Here is a 15,758-nt window from a genome sequence, read left to right on the forward strand (position 1 = left end):
GGTCCACAGAGTCATGTGAGGTCTTGTTTTTTGCGGGACGAGTTGACGTTTTTATTGGTTACATTTTCGGACACGTGACAGTTTTTGATCGCTTTTTATTCCGATTTTTTGTGAGGCAGAATGACCAAAAACCAGCTATTCATGAATTTCTTTTGGGGGAGGCGTTTATACCGTTCCGCGTTTGGTAAAATTGATGAAGCAGTTTTATTCTTCGGGTCAGTACGATTACAGCGATACCTCATTTATATCATTTTTTTTATGTTTTGGCGCTTTTATACGATAAAAGCTATTTTATAGAAAAAATAATTATTTTGGCATCGCTTTATTCTGAGGACTATAACTTTTTTATTTTTTTGGTTATGATGCTATATGGCGGCTCGTTTTTTGCGGGACAAGATGATGTTTTCAGAGGTACCATGGTTATTTATATCCGTCTTTTTGATCGCGTGTTATTCCACTTTTTGTTCAGCGTTATGATAATAAAGCGTTGTTTTTTTGCTCGTTTTTTTTTTTTTTCTTACGGTGTTCACTGAAGGGGTTAACTAGTGGGCCAGTTTTATAGGTCGGGTTGTTACGGACGCGGCGATACTAAATATGTGTACTTTTATTGTTTTTTTGTTTTTTTTTCGATAAAGAAATGTATTTATGGGAATAATATTTTTTTTTTCTGCTTTATTTAGGAATTTTTTTTTTTTTTTTTTTTTTTTTTACACGTGTGGAAATTTTTTTTTTTACTTTTTCACTTTGTCCCAGGGGGGGACATCACAGATCACCGATCTGACAGTGTGCACAGCACTCTGTTAGATCGGTGATCTAACATACAGCCGGGCAGGATTAGAGCTGCAGCTGCAGCCTGATCCTGACCCGGAAGTGCTCCCTGCAGGACCCGGATGCAGCCCGGCGGCCATTTTGGATCCGGGGACTGCAGGGAGAAGACGCTCGGTACGCGGTGAGTACATCACCATGTACCGATCGTCTCAGGGAAGCCCGCAGGGAGCCCCCTCCCTGCGCGATGCTTCCCTGCACCGCCGGCACACCGCGATCATCTTTGATCGCGGTGTGCCGGGGGTTAATGTGCCGGGAGCGGTCCGTGACCACTCCTGGCACATAGTGCCGGATGTCAGCTGCGATAGGCAGCTGACACCCGGCCGCGATCGGCCGCGCTCCCCCCGTGAGCGCGGCCGATCGCATATGACGTACTATCCCGTCACTGGGAATTAAGTCCCAGGTCACCTGGACGGGATAGTACGTCATATGGGATTAAGGGGTTAAAAATTAGAAAATTGCGAAATTTTCAAGATTTTCGCCAAATTTCCATTTTTTTCACAAATATCAACCTAAATTTACCACTAACATGAAGCCCAATATGTCATGAAAAAACATTCTCAGAACCGCTAGGATCCGTTGAAGCGTTCCTGAGTTATTACCTCATAAAGGGACACTGGTCAGAATTGCAAAAAAATGGCCAGGTCATCAAGGTCAAAATAGGCTGGGTCATGAAGGGGTTAAAAAGCCTTTTTCTCCTTGGCACAGATAAGACTTCTGGCGTTGTCTATTGGTCCTTAGTGGCTTGACACAAGGAATGCAACACTTGTAGCCCATGTCCTGGACACGTCTGTGTCTGTTGGTCTTGAAGCAATGACTCCAGCAGCAGTCCACTCCTTGTGAATCTCCCCAAATTTTCGAATGGCTGGAATGCCCGCCAGGGCCGTGGGGTACTTGGTATCGGGTCCGGTACTTAAGGGGATGTGCCACGGGGGCGGTGACCAGGTCCGTGGCCCTGGGCCCCCATGTAAAAGGGAATTGAATAAAGTTTGTGTTCATGACGCCACCTGTGGTATTCGTTCAGTAGGGACCGACGCTGCTTAAAGGGGTCCTCTGGGGTGATATTATGGCAGCTAAGATGGAGTGACTTCCCAAAGGTGAAGTAGGTCTCCAAGGCTCCTGGTGTGTAGATGGAGGATGGTGAGTGGTGCAGTAAAGAACGGAGGACACAGGTTTGCAGTCTCTTTACCTGGTTTACTGAAGGCTTCAGGCAACCGCAGTCCAGGGCACCAGATGACAGGCACAGGCAGGGTCTGGCCGGCTTGGAAGCAAGTTCAGAATCCCCTTTACCAGGTGGAGTTAGAAGCCTTCCTATTAGCGTGGTGATGTTGTGGTCCCTTACTGCCTATGGCTTCTGGCAAGGTCCTCACAGTTCTCTCTGTCCTCCATGAAGGTTAGGACACAAACCCATATGACAGGTGGCGCAAGCCTTTTCATAAGGTCTCTATCACGACCAGGGCTCTATGTGTCACTGTGTCTACTGGGTATTAGTGTGGACAGATTACGTGTAATAATCCAGCTATCCTGCCGGTTTCTGCTGTGCCTCCTAGAGTCTGACACAACTTCGGTCTTCTGGCTACCGGGAATCTGCGCTCCACAGGGAGATAGCCCATACGCTGCTGTCCTCCCCTGGTGTTACTCGCCTGCCCTTCGCTCTTCTGCACACTCACTTTACACTATTCTTCCTTCTCTGTTTCCCTGTCCAGGAGCTGCAGCTCTTTCTCATGGCTGCACGGCCCCTCACACTTCTCTCTTCTTTCTGCCAGGAGCAGCAGACCCCCACGTCTGCTCAGCTTTTCTCCTATCATACCAGCTCCGCCTTAGCTGAAGTTTCGTGACAAGCTCCTCTCTGGCTTTCTCCAACTCTCCTTCCGGCCTCAGACTGCTCCAGTCTACTATCATTCCTTTCCCCCTCTCCTCACTCTGCTCTGTCCTTCTGACAGACTTCCTTCTCTCTTGGTCTCTCTGGACCGACTGACTGCTTTCCATTCAAGCCAGAATGTCTAAATAGGGAAGTTCCCCTGAAAACCAGGTTCAGAGCTCCCCTTCTTGGCCTGGAGTATGAACATGTTGTGTGCATTGTGATTACCTGATAGAAGAGATCTTCCCTTGCTTCCAAGCATGACATCAATCTCCCCGTGAGGAAAGCAATGCCTCTGTGACAACCAGGACCCTGGGGCATCACATGTCCTTTTCTTAACACTCTTTTCAAGGTTGCGGTTATCCCAGTTGCCTCCGCATGCTTCGTTTTTACGCTGCGCAGAGAGCAACAAAATGCAACATGTTGCGTTCGACGCAGGTCGGCGCAGCGTCAAAACGACGCATGTGGAGGCATCCGCATACATCTGCATGGCCTGCCTACCCAATGTTAAAGATAGGGTATGCAGGACACATGCCGACATAGGCGAAGCTGAAGAAAAAGGTGTGGCAGTGGGCAGGGCTTAACGGAGGAACTACGCAGCCCTTCACAAAGCCCTCGTCTGCAAATGTGAAACCAGCCTAAGGGACCTTTTTAAAAGCTTTAGAAGCTTTTCCAGGTGTTTTTTGTTAATTTTTCTAATTTATTGAGATAATTACTTTTGGGTTTTCATTGGCTGTAAGCCATAATCATCAAGATTAACAGAAATAAACACTTGAAATAGATCACTCTGTAATGACTCTATATAATATATGAGTTTCACCTTTTGTATCGCAGAACTGAAATAAACTTTTTGATGATATTCTAATTTTGTGAGAAGCACCTGTAGGTCAGGATGCATATTAAACAGATAGCCCTACTGGATGCCATACAGCAGAAACCGCAACCAATACCAGCATCAGGTGTCATATGAACAATATGAACAAATACCTGTATTATCACAGATTGACTTATGGAAAAAATAGAATTACACTTACTAGTAAACACCAGTGTTTGTCTTACTGCTGTCTCTAACATCATGTCCTCCCTCTATCTGAAACTGAACCTGTCAAAAACTGAACTCCTCTTGTTTTCTCCCTCTATTAACCTACCTTTGCCTGACATTGCCATCTCCGTGTGTGGTTACACCATTACTCCAAAGCAACATGCCCGCTGCCTTGGGTCATACTTGATTCCGAGCTTTCATTCACCCCCCCACATCCGATCACTGGCTCGCTCTTCTTATGCGCATCTCAAAAACATTTCTAGAATTCGCCATTTTCTTACTTTCAACTCTGCAAAAGCTCTTACTGTTTCACTTATTCATTCTCGTCTGGACTATTGTAACTCTCTACTAATCGGCCTCCCTCTTACCAAACTTTCCCCTCTCCAATCTGTCCTGAATGCTGCAGCCAGGATCATATTCCTCACCGTTACACCGATGCCTCTACCTTGTGCCAGTCATTACACTGGTTACCCATCCACTCAAGAATCCAGTACAAAACTACTACCCTCATCCACAAAGCACCCCATGGCTCAACACCACCCTACATCTCCTCTCTGGTCTCAGTCTACCACCCTAACCGTGCCCTCCGCTCCGCTCCGGTAATGACCTCAAGTTAGCATCCTCAATAATCAGAACCTCCCATTCCCGTCTCCAAGACTTTACACGTGCTGTGCCGATTCTTTGGAATGCACTACCTAGGCTAATACGATTAATCCCCAATCCCCACAGTTTTAAGCGTGCCCTAAAAACTCATTTGTTCAGATTGGCCTACCACCTTAACACATTAACCTAACTATCCCTGTGTGGCCCATTCAAAAAAAAAAAAAACATAATCATGTTCTCATACACTTTATGCAGTTAATAGCCCTCTGTGTCTGTACTGCTACATACTTGGGCAGTTAACTGGTTCATGCAGCTTTACATGAGCACCTAAGCCTTACAGTATGGCTGGTCCGACTAACTAAAGCAATTGTTACCATCCACCTCTCGTGTCTCCCCTTTTCCTCATAGTTTGTAAGCTTGCGAGCAGGGCCCTCATTCCTCTTGGTATCTATTTTGAACTGTGATTTCTGTTATGCTGTAATGTCTATTGTCTGTACAAGTCCCCTCTATAATTTGTAAAGCGCTGCGGAATATGTTGGCGCTATATAAATAAAATTATTATTATTACTAGTAATTTAGTTTCTAAGAACCCTCCACAATAGCACCACATGAGGTTGCCTCCACCTCCTAATTAGGGACAGGAAACAAAGAAGTTTAAATAGCCCCACCCATCCCTCCATCCTCAGTGTTTTTCTAAAGGACAACCCAGTATGAATGCTCAAAATATTTATTAACACCAATCAAATAATCATATAAAAAATAAGGGGGGGACTAACCATGCTGTCGTGGAGCGTTCCTAGAAACCTAATTACCGGTAAGTGTAATTCTATTTTCTCTAATCACATCGTCAGCAGAAATACCAAAGAATAACATTAGGGATGGACAGTCGCCTGGAGGACTAAATCTTTTATAGATGTTAAATATAATCTATAGTGTTTAGAGAAGGTATGTAACGAGGACCAGGTGGCAGCTCTGCTCCATGGATACACAATCCCTTTTAGCCAATGAGACAGACATAGTGCTGGTGGAATGAGCTTTCGGCGATTCAGAAATAGGCAGGTGTTGGTTTTTTTTATCACGCTATGATCGATTTCTTGATCCAATTTGCCAGGGGACTTTTAGAGGCTTTTTTCCTCTTATTTAGTCAGCAGGTTCTGATCCTTCCTCCAAAATTGTTTGTTTTAGATAGTAGAGCATAGTTCTCTGAACATCTAAAGAATTAAATTCCATTTCTCTAATGTTTGTTGGGTTTTGACAAAAGGCATGTGAGACATATGGAAATCAGCTGTCACTTTTGGTAGTAAGAAACGGTCTAGGATCTTCCAGGATCCTCAGACAGGATTCCCTAATGGATAGGGCCTGGATCTCACCTACTCTCCTCGCTGTTATTATGGCTAACAGGAAAGCCACTTTCGTATCATTGTTAGGTCCTGGAAATGAGAAACACCTTAACGTGGCTTCCAGGTACACATCAACTGGCAAATTTATGCGCTAAGCTTTCTAAATTTTTCATATTTCTAGTGCAGTAATGCAATTCAATTTTCATATTTCATATTTGTATGCTATGGTGCCACAGAGTGCTGCCTTATTTGATTTTATATAAGATGGTGACTCTAGGTTAGCACCTGTTCACACTTAAGTTTATGTTTGGATGTGATGGTCAGTTTTTTAAAATTTGTATTCATTAGCTTTCTGACTGAGCACTCCGCCTTTTAACCACAGGGGTTTTTAATCACAGCAGGACCACTACCTCTCCACAGAGAGATAGATTTCAGCCTGAGAGAGGACTCATATTAGGTTCCCATACAGATGAAGACTTTATCTAAGAGAGGATTGGCATTAGGTCCTGGAAACGAGAAACGCCTTAACGTGGCTTCCAGGTACATATGAATTGGCCAATTTATGCGCTAAGCATTCTCAATTTTTCATATTTCTAATGCACTAATGCAATTCAATTTTCATATTTCATATTTGCATGCTATGGCGCCACAAAGTGCTGCCTTTTTTGAGTATATATGAGTTGGTGACTCTAGTTTAGTACCTGTTCATACTTAGTTTAAGTTTGGATGTGACGGTCAGTTTTTGGAAATTTAAATTTCAATATCCTAGTCTGTCAGGATGAAATGGATAAAGGGGAGTAAATCCACACCACGCTGTGGTCTTCCATAAGTTACAGTAGATGGAATTTGTGATCTGTTTCCTACTTTTTTTGCAGGGTATAAATGACACTATCTGAGAGACCTCTAGCTTTCAGAATTGAGGCTGCAGAAGCCAGGTTGCCAGGCATAGACTCAGGGGGGACCGGATGATAAATTGGACCTTGATGTAGAAGGTTGTCGTCTGGAAGAAGGATAAGAGGATTCTCTGCTTTCAGAATGTTCAATGTGACAAACAATCTCCTCTTTGGCCACAGAGGAGCAATCAGAATGCTTTTGACTTTCTTCATACTGATCTTTTCTAAAGTCCTTGGCAGCAAGGGAATCGGAGGGAATGCAGAGGCCAACCTGAACTTCCAAGGGTGGGAACATGCATCTACCTTTGACACTGTCTCATTTGAATTTAGGGAGAAGTAACCATTTACTTTTGCATTCTGTGGACTCAAACAGGTCTATGTCCAGAAGACCCTATTTCTTGGTTTTTAACTGAAAAATGTTGGCATTAAGGGTTCATTATTTCCTGGTTTCCTGAAGAAGTTTGCCTGAATATGGTCGGATCCTTTTAGGTGAAGGGCCGACAAGGACAGGATATGTTCTGCCCAACAGATAATTCTTGCCAAGACTTCTTGCAGGTTCCTGTACTTTATGCTCCCTTGATGTCGCAGGTGAACCACTGTAGTTATATTGTCTAAAAAGATTCTGTGTTCTCTGTTGCAGATTTTGCTGATCTGAGGTCTTCTTCCACAGTTCTTAACTATCAGTAATTTGAGGACTGCCCTTCCATGACTTTCAGCCAGACACCGTTTTAGACGACCTGAGAAATAACCGCTCTCCAACACCTTTTTTTGGCATCAGTTGTTACTGTTGAAAGGGGATGCTGAACCCAGGATATGCCCTTCACCAGATTCTCTTGCTTGAGTCCCCAACCGAGTGATGTTTTACATGATAAGGTAAGCAGATTCTTCTGCTGAATGAACCTGGAGTTCTGTTCAAACGAGAGAGAATGAAGTTCTGTAGGACTCTTGTATGCCCCTGAGCCCAGGGAACTGCTTGGATATATGCGGTTATAGACCCCAGGACTGACATTGCAAATTTTATAGACACTGTCTGTTGGTTCCTTAGGATTCGAATCTTGGATCTTGAATGCAACTGTTTGATTAACGGAAGAGAGATCTGATCCTGAGAATTTAGGAAAACCCCTAAGAAGACGTTCTTGGTAGAAGGAGTCAGGTCTGATTTTATTTGATTTATGATCCAATCTAAGGATGTTAGTATCTGGAGATTATCACTGAGACAGGGAACAGAGCTAGCCAAAATTATAAAATAGTCCAGATAAGGGATAATGCAAATATCTGCATTCATGACGAACGCCACCACCTCTGCCATGATTTTTTTTGAAAATTCAAGGAGATGAAGAAATCCCAAAGGGAATTAAATTGAAAATGACACACTTTTTTTCATGGGGATATGATATGCATATATGCATATTGTCTCTTCAGAGAGAAAGAGGACTTGAACTCTATATAGCGCCACCTGTTGGAAGCAGCAATCCTACAAGTCACAATCAACCCTTTAAAGAGTCTTGCATTATGACTTAAGATAAAAAGCCAAATCAGAATTGCAATTTGCAGACCCGGTGTTTCAGGCTATTGGCCCTCATCAATGCAAAGTATGAGATCTGATTTGGCTAGGTGAGAGGCTCTGGACTGGAGTCTAAGGGGTAAGGCTTCTCCTTGTGGAGAGTGACATACCAGCTCTGGCTTGCCAAGGTAAGGAGGCTTATTCCCGTGCAATGCTCTGCTATGAAATTTTATATGCAAATTGCCTCTTCAGAAGGAAAGAGGACTTGAACTCTGTATAGCGCCACCTGTTGGAAGTAGTGATCCTACAAGTCACAATCAACCCTTTAACACTGTGTCTGCAAATTGAGATTCTGCTTTGGCTTTCATCCTAAGTCATATTGCAAGGCTTGTTAAAGGATTGATTGTGACTTGTAGGATCGCTACTACCAACAGGTGGCGCTATATAGAGTTCAAGTTCTCTTTCTCTCTGAAGAGGCAATTCGCATATAAAATTTCCCAGAGGAGCATTGCACGGCAAATAAACCTCCTTACCTTGACAAGCCAGAGCTGGTATGTCACTCTCCAGAAGCCTTAACCCTTAGACCTCGCCTCATGATAGTAAGCATCCTATAGATCAATAGTTGCCATGATGAAGCCTTTGCCTATTAATGCAACCGTGGATCTTACAGATTCCTTTTGAACCTTCTGAACATGATGTGATGATTCAGGTGTTTCAGATTTATAAGGATTCCGTAAACCCCATTTGTGTTTTTATGCGAGATAAGGAATAATGGCCTTTGCCTTGTTCCTCCTCTGGAAACGAGATTATTCCAGAAGCTGGTAGGTCATGGAGCTCTGAGATTAGGATTGAAAGATGGCAGGGATGTTACTTCCAGTTTTTGCTTGGGAAAGGAGAACTCGAGCTTTGCTCCCACTCTGAATCCAGAATTTTCAGATCTGAGGATATTTTCTGTCTCTAAGAGACAAACCCCAAAAATCCGCCTACTTGTTTGGCAGCACTGTCTCTCCCAACGTTGGCTTTGAAATACAGTACAGAGCAAAAGTTTGAACACACCTTCTCATTTAAAGATTTTTCTGTATTTTCATGACTATGAAAATTGTACATTCACGCTGAAGGCATCAAAACTATGAATTAACACGTGTGGAATTATATACTTAACAAAAAAGTGTGAAACAACTGAAATTATGTCTTATATTCTAGGTTCTTCAAAGTACCCACCTTTTGCTTTGATGACTGCTTTGCACACTCTTGGCAGTAAGAATATCAGCTGTATATCCACCAGACTTCTACACATCACAACTGATGGTCCTAACACCATTTATAAGGCAAGAAATTCCACTTATTAAACCTGACAGGGCACAGCTGTGAAGTGAAAACCATTCCCAGTGACTACCTCTTGAAGCTCATCAAGAGAATGCCAAGAGTGTGCAAAGCAGTCATCAAAGCAAAAGGTGGCTACTTTAAAGAACCCAGAATATAAGACACAATTTCTGTTGTTTCACACTTTTGTTAAGTATATAATCCCACATGTGTTAATTCGTAGTTTTGATGCCTTCAATGTAAATGTACAATTTTAATAGTCATGAAAATACAGAAAAATCTTTAAATGAGAAGGTGTGTCCAAACTTTTGGTCTGTACGGTCTTCCTCCTCCTCCTTTGAGATAACTCCAGAGCCCGAATTTACCTTTCCCTTTATATTGAGCGGTGTGAGTTTATGGCAGACAAAATAGTCTTCTTTTGAAGGTTTTTCATTCAGGGAGTGACTTCTTATCCACCACTTTCTCTAACAGATCAAGAGCTGGACCAAACACATTTTCCTTTAAAAGGGATAGAGCACAATTTTAATATAATATCCCTGCTCCACATTTTTAACCGGAGGACTCTTGTGGTATTTGATAGGACCGAAGCTCTTGCCGCTATCCGAACAAATTCTGCAGAAGCATTCGTTAGGAATCCTGGTGCCTTCTGAATTATAGGCAGTGAGGCCAGCTGGTGTTCTGTAGGGGTGTCATCACTGATATTATATACCATTTGTTGTAACCAATGGAACATGACCCTCGTAATACAAGTGGATGTGACATTTGTTTTCAGTGAGGCCCCTGATGTCTCCCAAGACATCCTTAACAAGCTATTTATCTTACGGTTCAGTGGATCCTTGAACGGAGAAGTTTTTAAATGGTAATGAACAGGTTGGGCCATTTATATGGATACACCTAAATGAAATGGGAATGGTTGGTGACCCAGATCGGAGAGCTGAATTTGCAGAATGGGCAAAACAAAAATTGGAACAGGACCCTCAGTTTACACAAAACATTATGCTCATTGATGAGGCAAACTTTTTTGGGTGGGCCATTTATATGGATATACCTAAATAAAATGGGAATGTTGAAAGTTTTCTTGCATAGGGTATCTTGCATTGAAATGTGCTGCAATGACCCGGGTACTGCATTCACCAGACATCAAAACAATTTCTATCCGCTCCTCACGTGTTAACCTCTGTGACATGTCAATGGCTGTAAACAAAGAGAAACTTGTAAATAACTCATGAAAGAATAAAGTTACGTTAAAACCAAGCACACCATTGTTGTGCTTGTGAAATTCTCAATGTTTGATGTGTCACATGACCCTCTTCCCATTGAAAAAAATAAAGTTGGACCCAAAATGGCCAACTTCAAAATGGCCGCCATAGTCACCACCCATCTTGAAAAGTTTCCCCCTCCCATATACTAATGTGCCACAAACAGGAAGTTGATATCACCAACCATTCCCATTTTGTTTAGGTGTATCCATGTAAATGGCCCACCCTGTAGTTTTCTTTGCTACTTTAGCTACTTGAATATCCACTTTAGGAATCTCCGTCCAGCATTTGGCTATGTCATCATCCAGCAAAAATCTTTCAATTCTTGTTTAGGCATCTTTCTGGGAACTCCCATTCATCCAAAAATACACTGCTCAAAAAAATAAAGAGAACACTTAAACAACAGAATATAACTCCAAGTAAATCAAACTTCTGTGAAATCAAACTGTCCATTTAGGAAGCAACACTGTTTGACAATCAATTTCACATGCTGTTGGGCAAATGGAATAGAGAAAATATGGAAATTATTGGCAATTATCAAGACACACTCAATAAAGGAGTGGTTCTGCAGGTGGGGACCACAGACCACATCTCAGTACCAATGCTTTCTGGCTGATGTTTTGGTCACTTTTGAATGTTGGTTATGCTTTCACACTCGTCGTAGCATGAGATGGACTCTACAACCCACACAAGAGGCTCAGGTAGAGCAGCTCATCCAGGATGGCACATCAATGTGAGCTGTGGCAAGGTTTGCTGTATCTGTCAGCGTAGTATTCTGTGGCTGGAGGCGCTACCAGGAGACAGGCCAGCACACCAGGAGACGTGGAGGGGGCCGTAGGAGGGCAACAATCCAGCAGCAGGACCGCTACCTCAGCCTTTGTGCAAGGAGAAACAGGAGCACTGCCAGAGCCCTGCAAAATGACTTCCAGCAGGCCACAAATGTGCATGTGTCTGCACAAACGGTTAGAAACAGACTCCATGAGGATGGTCTGAGTACCCAACGTCCACAGATGGGGGTAGTGCTCACAGCCCAACACCGTGCAGGACGCTTGGTATTTGCCACAGAACACCAGGATTGGCCAATTCGCCACTGGCGCCCTGTGCTCTTCACAGATGAAAGCAGGTTCACACTGAGCACATGTGACAGAGTCTGGAGATAACCTCCTTGGGATATTAGTTGTCATTTATGTTGATCATTTTAGGTTTTATTGTTCTCAACGCATTCCCCTATGTAACAAATAAAGATTTACAACTGGAATATTTAATTTAGTGATGTCTAGGATGTGGGATTTTAGTGTTCCCTTTATTTTTTTTGAGCAGTATAAATTCTGTCATCATGGTGCACTGGAAACACCATATTCCTTTTTTATATTAATCCTCTGAACATCTAGTCTTGAATTGCATGGGTCACTTTCTTCTCTTCTAACATAGTATTCCTTACTGCCGATAAAAGTTCCTCCATGTCTTCTGATGAAAAGTAAAACTTATTATCTTGGCCTGAACTGCAAATTGTAGTAACTTCTTCCTCAGCATCAGATACCTCTATATCAGAATCTATCCCCCTGGGTCATGTTTCCTCTTTTTCAATTCAGTTGGAGCCCCGGTAAAAACTTGAGAAGGAAGTTAGGGAAGATTGAATATCCTGACGCACCATTCCTCTTACTTTTTCCTTCAGGGAATGTTGCTCTTCTCAATTTTTTTCTGTGCAACGCTGGCATAGCAGCTTTTTATCGTCAGAGGGGAGTTTGTTGGCATATTTGAGATTTGTAGGTATTTAGACTTTGGCGCAGGAGCCTTTTCTTTATAAATAAAAAAGGGGGGTAGATGCAATGAGGTCAGATCCTGCACCAAAGAGGACCTACCCATACCAGTCACACTCACTGCATGGGTTTGCACTGGGCTTTGCAGATGCAGTTTTTAGGGAAGACACTCTCCATTATCAGAACCTTAGGCCTACCTTACGGTGTCTTCAGTCAGGGTCAATAAGATTTCCCAGAGAACAAGACTAAATAAGCTCCCATCCAATGGGATGATACTTCTCCATTTGCAAGGTCCTGGAAAGATTGGACATCAGGATGTAGTTTTTTGGGAGTCCAATTTTAAATTTCCCACCACAGTGGAAGGCAACCGAATTGATGTCACGCACCGGTTCACATCACTTCGTGAGCATGCTTCAGCACACCGGAGACAGCAGGCAAGATGAACAATGGGCTAGGGATGACCCTAGCATCTCCCCATCCAGCATTGCTCCGAGATGCAGGAAGATTGCGTGGTTCCACTCCAACAGCGCATGTGTGACGCCACAGGGTCGTGGTTGTCTCAGTGGCATTGCTTTCCTCATGGGGAGAGTGATCACGCTTGGAAGTGATGGAAGATTCCTCTTAACAGGTAATTAGCACATACAACACCGTTCTGACTCCAGGCCAGAAGGGGGAGCTCTACACCCGACTACAGGGGAGCTGCTCTCTGGTCAGGAAGAGGAGTTAGTTGCTAGGCAGTTAAGGAGATTTACACAGTTGGTGCCGGACAGCAGACTGGAGCAGTCTGAGGCAGGACGGGTGAGGGGCCGTACAGCCTAAAGTGTTGTAGCCCCTGGATAGCGATAAAAAGAACAGCTTTTAGTGAACGTGCCGGAGAGCGAAGCACAGGAGAGTGATAACAGCTGCGAGAGGGCTACCTCCCTGATAGAGCACAGATACCGGTAACCGGAATACAGAGGTTGTGTCATGCTCTAGGAGGCACAGCAGAAACCGGTAGGACAGCTAGACTACATGTAACCTGTCCACCCTAACACCCAGTGACACAGAGCCCGGGTCATGATAGAGACCCTGTAAAAAGGCTTGAGTCACCTGTCATACAGGTTTGTGTCCCACTTCACTAAAGGACAGAGATAACCGAGAGGACCTTGCTAAGAAGCCATAGGCAGAAAGGAACTACACCACAGCGCTAGAAGGAAGGCTTTTAACTCCACCTGGTAAAGCTGAACTCGTTTCCAAGCCGGCAGGACCCTGCCTGTACTTATGATCTGGTGCCCTGGACTGTGGCTCCCTGCTACCATCAGTAAACCAGGTAAAAAGAATGCACAACTGCGTCCTTCGTTCTTTACTGCACCACTCACCATCTATTCACCAGGAGCCCTGGGGACCTACTTCACCTGTGGGAAGTTATACCATCTGGCTGCCATAACATCACCCCAGAGGACCCCTTTAAGCAGCGTTGGTCACCTCTGACCGAATACCACAGGTGGCGTCACAAACTTTATTTAAAAAACCCCTCTAAAAAGACTTTCCCTTTAACATGGGTGCCCAGGGCCACGGACCGGGTCGCTGCCGCCGTGACATCCCTTTAAGTACCGGACTCGGTACCGAGTACACCCCACAGCCCTGGCAGGCGTTCCACATGCAGGGGAGCAAAGCACGAGCAATCGACCCCATGTAGCCTTGCTATAGTGTGGCATAAGAGTGAATATTCGCTGGCCCCAGTCCTCTCTGGAAACATCTTCATCGCTAGGGTCAGGAAAAACAGGATGGAGGAAAGGTGTGGGGCTGTTTAAATCTTTTTGTTTCCCTAATTAGGATGGGGATGCAATCTTCTGTAGTGCTGTCGTGGAGATTAGAGAAAAATAGATTTCTGAATGTGAATGAAATCACATGCCCTTAACCCCTTTCTGCCATTAGACGTACTATTGCGTCCATGTGGGGTGGGCTTTACTTCCCAAGGACGCAATAGTACGTCATATGCGATCGGCAGCGCTCACGGGGGGAGCGCCGCCGATCGCGGCCGGGTGTCAGCTGTTTATCGCAGCTGACATCCGGCACTATGTGCCAGGAGCGGTCACGGACCGCCCCCGGCACATTAACCCCCGGCACACCGCGATCAAAGATGATCGCGATGTGCCGGCGGTACAGGGAAGCACCGCGCAGGGAGGGGGCTCCCTGCGGGCTTCCCTGAGCCCCCCGCAGCAACGCGATGTGATCGCGTTGCTGCGAGGGTCTCACCTCCCTCCCTGCTCCCTCCAGCCCCGGATCCAAGATGGCCGCGGATCCGGGTCCTGCAGGGAGGGAGGTGGCTTCACAGAGCCTGCTCAGAGCAGGCACTGTGAAGCCTGCAGCGCTGCATATCAGATCAGTGATCTGACAGAGTGCTGTGCAAACTGTCAGATCACTGATCTGTGATGTCCCCCCCTGGGACAAAGTAAAAAAGTTAAAAAAAAAAAATTTCAAATGTGTAAAAAAAAATAAAAAAAAATATTCCAAAATAATGAAAAAAAAAATAAAAATATTATTCCCATAAATACATTTCTTTATCTAAATAAAAAAAAAAAAACCAATAAAAGTACACATATTTAGTATCGCCGCGTCCGTAACGGCCTGACCTATAAAACTGGCCCACTAGTTAACCCCTTCAGTAAACACCGTAAGAAAAAAAAAAAAAAAACGAGGCAAAAAACAACGCTTTATTATCATACCGCCGAACAAAAAGTGGAATAACACGCGATCAAAAAGACAGATATAACTAACCATGGTACCGCTGAAAACGTCATCTTGTCCCGCAAAAAACGAGCCGCCATACAGCATCATCAGCAAAAAAATAAAAAAGTTATAGTCCTGAGAATAAAGCGATGCAAAAATAATTATTTTTTCTATAAAATAGTTTTTATCGTATAAAAGCGCCAAAACATAAAAAAATGATATAAATGAGGTGTCGCTGTAATCGTACTGACCCGAAGAATAAAACTGCTTCATCAATTTTACCAAACGCGGAACGGTATAAACGCCTCCCCCAAAAGAAATTCATGAATAGCTGGTTTTTGGTCATTCTGCCTCACAAAAATCGGAATAAAAAGCGATCAAAAAATGTCACATGCCCGAAAATGTTACCAATAAAAACATCAACTCGTCCCGCAAAAAACAAGACCTCACATGACTCTGTGGACCAAAATATAGAAAAATTATAGCTCTCAAAATGTGGTAACGCAAAAAATATTTTTTGCAATAAAAAGCGTCTTTCAGTGTGTGACGGCTGCCAATCATAAAAATCCGCTAAAAAACCCGCTATAAAAGTAAATCAAACCCCCCTTCATCACCCCCTTAGTTAGGGAAAAATTA

Source organism: Ranitomeya imitator, chromosome 4 (genome assembly GCF_032444005.1).
Source record: "Ranitomeya imitator isolate aRanImi1 chromosome 4, aRanImi1.pri, whole genome shotgun sequence".
NCBI lineage: Eukaryota > Metazoa > Chordata > Amphibia > Anura > Dendrobatidae > Ranitomeya > Ranitomeya imitator.